The 6082-nt window shown below is 36.7% G+C and overlaps 1 pseudogene; it reads right to left on the reverse strand.

Annotated features, from left to right (window-relative positions):
- Positions 1-332: 332 nt before the first annotated feature.
- On the reverse strand, positions 333-2323 carry LOC149840297 (pathogen-related protein pseudogene; annotated as a pseudogene).
- Between the last annotated feature and the right edge of the window lie 3759 nt (positions 2324-6082).

Below are 6082 nucleotides of genomic sequence, written 5' to 3' on the forward strand. Positions count from 1 at the left end.
CCCAAAGTAATCTATAATATTGAATTTAAGATTAATAAGCCTTTTCCATTTTTTCGATGTCAATTCGCTAAGGGTTTACACTGTCAGGAAAGTGACCGACAGGCTTAGCCAGCGCGACTAGGTCTCTGATTTAGTGAGTGGTTTCTCTTTCTTATGAAAAAGCTGCCTCCCCCCCCCCCCCCCCCCACCTCAAATTTATTGAGATCGAGAGAAATGTGATACAGATGATGATGCAAGGAGCCAACCAGAACAATAGGTTGAAATTTTCATAAGCCAAGGCCCAAACATCGACTTATCATCAATTAAAGGAGGAGTTAACACTTTATTGGACACAAAACAAAGTCCATTCAGCTACATAACCGTATACTGAAATAAAGAAAAGGATAAGCGTCTTTCGAAAAAAAAGAAGGATCATTCACTGCCCTTGGAGAAAGGGCAAGATGATTCAGAGGCTTGCACTTGTTGGTCATTCTTGGATATTAACGGTCCCTTGAGTAGACCCCCCAAACAGCTCGCTTGGGTCATAATAGATCTCCACATCCTCAGCTCTAAGCTTTTCATCTACCTGCAAAGCCCATGTTGGTTTGAGATGGATCATTTGTGTGACATTCAGTTTCATTGAGATACGGAGGAAAGAGGAAACCTCAATATTACTGAGGAAGTGACTAGAAACAATGTTTCTCTGCTTCCATCTCATTTGTTAATTCTAAACAACTAAGCTGTAGACTTTTTCTCCTTAGTGCTGATAGCTTTAAAAATCTGAACAGCTAAAGACTAAGTTTTGGGGGGATGAAAAACCATATTGGTCTTTGAGAAAATTATTAAACACGCTATGTTTTATTAAAAAAAAAAAGATGGATGTAATTAGAATGATGTCCATGTTGTGGTTCATGGAGCAAGTGGTTTGAGAAAAGATCAAAGATGATGAATATTATGTTTGAGGTAAAGAAATTCAATGACAAAAGAAACTTCAATTATGATAAAGAAGGGTTAAGGATTTGTGAATTCAACATATCTCTACAGGAATTGGTGTGGTTTTAGGTGATTGAAGACGACCTGGGTAGAGTGTATTTGGTGTTCTCTATATTTTATTTTGGTTTGCTTTTTTGTATTTATATGATTATTGGTGTTCTCTATATTTTGTAGACTATCGGCACTATTAATGCTCAATTAAGAAAGAATTTGCAGTCTCCCTAGTAGGCTTAGCAGCAAATTTTATGAGGCGTGGTCCAGCGTTCAGTGTGAGCACTTATAAAGTGTTTGCCCCTCTTAACAGGGAGAGGAGAGCCAGGCACGGACCCCCTCTTTAATATGAAGCAGCCACTACGTGGCACTAGGGCTGGTAAACAAACCGAGCAGCTTGTGACTTGGCTCGTCACAAACTTGTTCATGATGGGTTCCTATGGCTGATGAGCCGAGCCAGACACGAGCAACTCATTTATCTTAAATGGGTCGCTTGGGAGAGCTCGTATAAATAAAAAAATACTTTATATATATAATATATATCTGAAGTGTAATATATAAAAAGATCCATGGATGTGCATGAGCCAATCACATGGCAACATTTTAAGTGGGGGCGTGTATTCTGTTTCTATGGGGACCATGAAGTGCTGCCACGTGATTGGCTAGATGAGGGGTCAGTTGAGAGATCCCTGATCTTCCTCTGCAGGTGTTGGAGGGAGGCAGCTAGTAGCATTTACCTTGAGAACTGCAAGGCCTGTGAATTCAACCTTGTCTCCGGTAGGGGCATGGCCTTTGAAAGGGCCTTCCATATAACCCCAATGCCTGTATACTTGAACACTATCACTGGCGGGCGAGTACAGCTCCACCACTTCCCATGCGAATCCACCAGGGAATGCCTTCCTGAAGATGTCGTGAGAGGACTCGAAGCTCTCCTCCTTGACCTTGTAGTATTGAAAATCCTCCTGCAGGGAGTTGTCCAACAGAGCGTTGTAGCTTTCCTGAATCAGAGTTTAATATATTCTCAAGCTTTATTGGCATGCTCAAATTTGGCAAGGTTAGAGCATTTCTTAATGTTAACACTATTAATTAGCCATGACATAATTTTGGTGTGCCCTATCCTCCACTCTTTCTATTTTTTCTCATAGGTTGTCAATGCCTTATTCTCCTCTCCTTCCATGAGAGGTACTTATTTGTCATTCTCAACCTTTGTGAGGATTAGTTTTGGTTCCGAATCAGAACCATCCACTATACCCCATAACCCTTTTCCCCAAATATGGTGCTTCATGATTGAAGCCCACATTACATAGTTGGTATCATTTAATTTCATGGGTACGACGGTGATCTCATCATTGTCATCCATCTTTTACAAGGGTAAGAAAAAGAAAGAATAGATAAGAGAAGAAAACAGAGAGAAAAGAAAATATAAGAGAGGAAACGAATGAGCACAATCACAAAATTTCGTAGCCAAGCTTCTTCCAAAGGCCTTTCCTTCTTTAAAAACAGTCTCTTAAGCCATGAACAAGAGGATAAATCACTTTTTGCAAAGGAGGAATGAAAAACAAGGTGAAAATCTTCAAGATCTAAAGGTCTTCAAGGCTCTGATACCATGTAATGAAATGGCGGTCTTCTACAAAAGCACAAGAAACCTTCAAAAGAGTGTTTATTGGCGACACCTCCAGCACAAGCCATAAAGGGTAAAAATAAAAAAAAAACACTAAAATAATAAATCATTATTTCTTCACAAGATATGCTTAAAAAGCGTTGAGATACAAAGGAGGGGTCACCCATATATATACAAGATGACAGTGAGGTAGGAAGAGCTCTTCCTAATAGTCGTTGGACTAGGTCCAACGACTCTATTTCTAGCCGTTGAACTAGGTCCAACGACTACATTGTTGGTTAAGATCTAACTAGATCTTGACTAACTAGCTCAAAATAAACTAGTAAATAAAAAGAATGAATAAAAGAAAAGAAATAAAAAATATAAATATATATTATTTTATTAATATATATATATATATATATTATATATGTATTACTTGTTACATTTTAACAATTACGATAATAAAATCACATATGAAGCATTTGTCTCTATGAGTTGCATAAGACATCATCAAACATCTATCTCACAAAAAATGCAAGATATTAAGTATCTTGCAATTAAGAACATGCCGTAAGACTCATTTATTATCACATATGAAGCATTTGTCTCTATGAGTTGCATAAGACATCATCAAACATCTATCTCACAAAAAATGCAAGATATTAAGTATCTTGCAATTAAGAACATGCCGTAAGACTCATACTTTCATATTACATAAACAAAAATATCATGACAATAGCTGCACTCGATTTTCACTCATTACTTCAATGCTCCGTTGCCATGCCAGATCATTTGATGCTATCTTTGTTGGAGTGTGAAGTCTTGTTTCGACCTTGATATGAATCTCTATTTTTTGCGAATATAACTTTGCAGTAAGTTGGAGGAGGGTTGCAAGGGCCAGCGCCCCCTGCCCATAAGGTGTGTGTGTGTGTGTGGGGGGGGGTGAGCCTCCGAATCAGATTTTTTGGAAAATGGTTTTGTAATTTTACTTATAATAGAGATTTTTTACCTTAATCTACTTCCTTGAGTGAAAAATTTGTGGAAATGCACTATTACTTGAGCAAACCACAAAAACCCTCTTCCTTGCGCATAGTTTGGCCCTCAAATCACTCTCATGACTCCTAGGGTGCATGGATACCCCTCTAATGATCTCGACACAGATGAAGAAGTAGGACCTCAAGAGGTCTTTAAAACTCAAAAAATAAAAACAAATTTCAGCTCTTTTTAAAGTGTGACACAATACATGGTTGTATCATACAATATATGTCTGTATCATATGATACATGGCTATAACGTATGATACATACAATACAAATTCAATACACACTGGTATTGTGATATGAGTGTATATCGTATCACTTTTGCCCATAGTAACGATGTGTATCATACCAGTATGATACTTACAACAATAGATTTTACATGTAAATTACAAATAGCCATTTTTAGATGGCACCCCCGAATTTGATTGAATATTATGTCACTGCCACTGCCAAATAATTCCAGAATCACATTTAGAAATTATAACATTGCCATCAAATTGGTGATGTATATGGAGGACTCCAGGAGTGAATTCCATACCTTTGATATTTGCATCTTGTATTATCTTGTTTTAAATCTGTTATTCCTCTTGGAAATAATTGGCACTTTATGTTTTTAATAGTTGGAATGAGCTAACTAGTACATATTCAAGTTTTGCTTGTTTCTTTGTGAAGTGCCATCTTTCTCTTGATGTGAAATAAGAACTAAAAGAAATAAATCAAGTGGCAGCATTTTCAGTAGCGGTCAGGAGATTCTTGTTGTCTGTTATTTTTTCACATCTCCCCTTAAATGATTAATTTCTTCACTTTGTTCTGGGACTGATTTGACTTGTGGTTGTAGGGATTATGTTGTTTCTCGGCTCATTACCTAGTGACCATTTTACCTTGCTTTTTATCTACAACAAAGCAACGAGTTTGGATGGAACATTTGCTGCGGCTTGGATATGTTTTGGAAATGCTCATGCTGCAAAAGAAGAGGGTGACCAAGCAATCACTGCATTTCAAACCGCAACACGTCTATTTCCTAGGTAATTGGAATGAGTGGTCTCAGTTTTTGTTCCATATAATCCCTTTTCCTTAATTTTATTTTGTGGCATCTATGTTTTTGTGACTTTCTTTGAGACTGGATGTTGTTTTCTTTTGTTGCTTTTTGAAATTCTGATTCTTTTGTGTCTGGTTTTCTATTCTTACTAAGTGGCTATGAAGTCTTGTGCATGTTTCTATGAACCGATATTGTTGCCTAGCTTGTTCTTGTGTGAGGTTTATTCTCTTAAAAGGAGTGGTGTGGTGTGTTAATCTAGATGCGCTAGATAACTGTATGTTGATTATTGATTTCTATGAACTTATATTATTACCTAGCTTGTTCTTGTGTGAATGAGATTTCTTCTCTTAAAAGGAGTGGTGTGGTGTGTTAATCTTGAGGCTGTAGATAACAGTAAGATGATTATTAATGATAATTTGGGTATAAGGAGAGGCCATGTGGCCCATGTGGCTTATTCATCAGTGAGGATTCTGAAATGGCTGGATAGGTTTTCTAAAAAAAACAAAAAAAAAGGTAAGTAAAATTCTCATGGTCCCAATTCTAGTATTTGAATTTTCTAACAGTCTTATAATAATTCTTGGTACTAATTATAAACACCCCAAATTTTCACCCTCATCCAGTACTTACATTTCATGTGTCATTGCATATCATTGCATATCATTGCATGCATTCGGCATACCATTTCATTGCATTGCATGGCATTACATCTCATTTTCGAGATCCAGCACTCTTGTTTTCAAAATATTAATCCAGATTTGGGTTTTTAAAACTTTTCTTTCAAAATCAATTTTAAAACCTGGGTTTTTAATCAACATTATGTCATTTGCCAACCCCCAGGACCTTATATTTTGAAGTATTTTCTCAGAAAACAATCTGGATTCATTTCAAACTCAATTTCAATTGATTTCAATTCTCATATGAGGCCCATTTAGGTGGTGTCGCTTCTGGGTTCCTTTATTTATCAAAATCTCAAAAAATTTTAGAGTCCTAGTTGGATCAGGACCCTGTATTTTCATCTTTTTGAATCTTTTTAAAACACCATTCTGATTTTAAACCAGTTATGGTCATATCCCTTGTCCATTTCCTCCGTTTTGGCCAAAATCTTAGAGTCCTAGTTGGATCATGACTCTTTTTCCAGAGTCCTAGTCGGATCAAAACTCTACTTTTCACTACCTTTTTACCTATTTTCGGAGAAAACCTTTCAAAATCTTCTGTTTGGCCAAAATTTCAGAGTCTTAGTTGGATCAGGACTCTTTTTCAAGAGTCCAGTCGGATCAGGACTCTTCTTCAGAGTTTTAATCGGATTAGGACTCTAATCTTTTACAGCTATTTTATCTATTTTCAATCAAATCTTTTAAAATGAGTCATAAACTCAGAGTTTTAGTCAAAACAGGACTCTGTTCAGAGAGTCCTAGTTGGATCAAGACTCTAATCTTG

The sequence above is a fragment of the Nuphar pumila genome, chromosome 4 (genome assembly GCF_984573655.1).
Source record: "Nuphar pumila chromosome 4, dmNupPumi1.hap1.1, whole genome shotgun sequence".
NCBI lineage: Eukaryota > Viridiplantae > Streptophyta > Magnoliopsida > Nymphaeales > Nymphaeaceae > Nuphar > Nuphar pumila.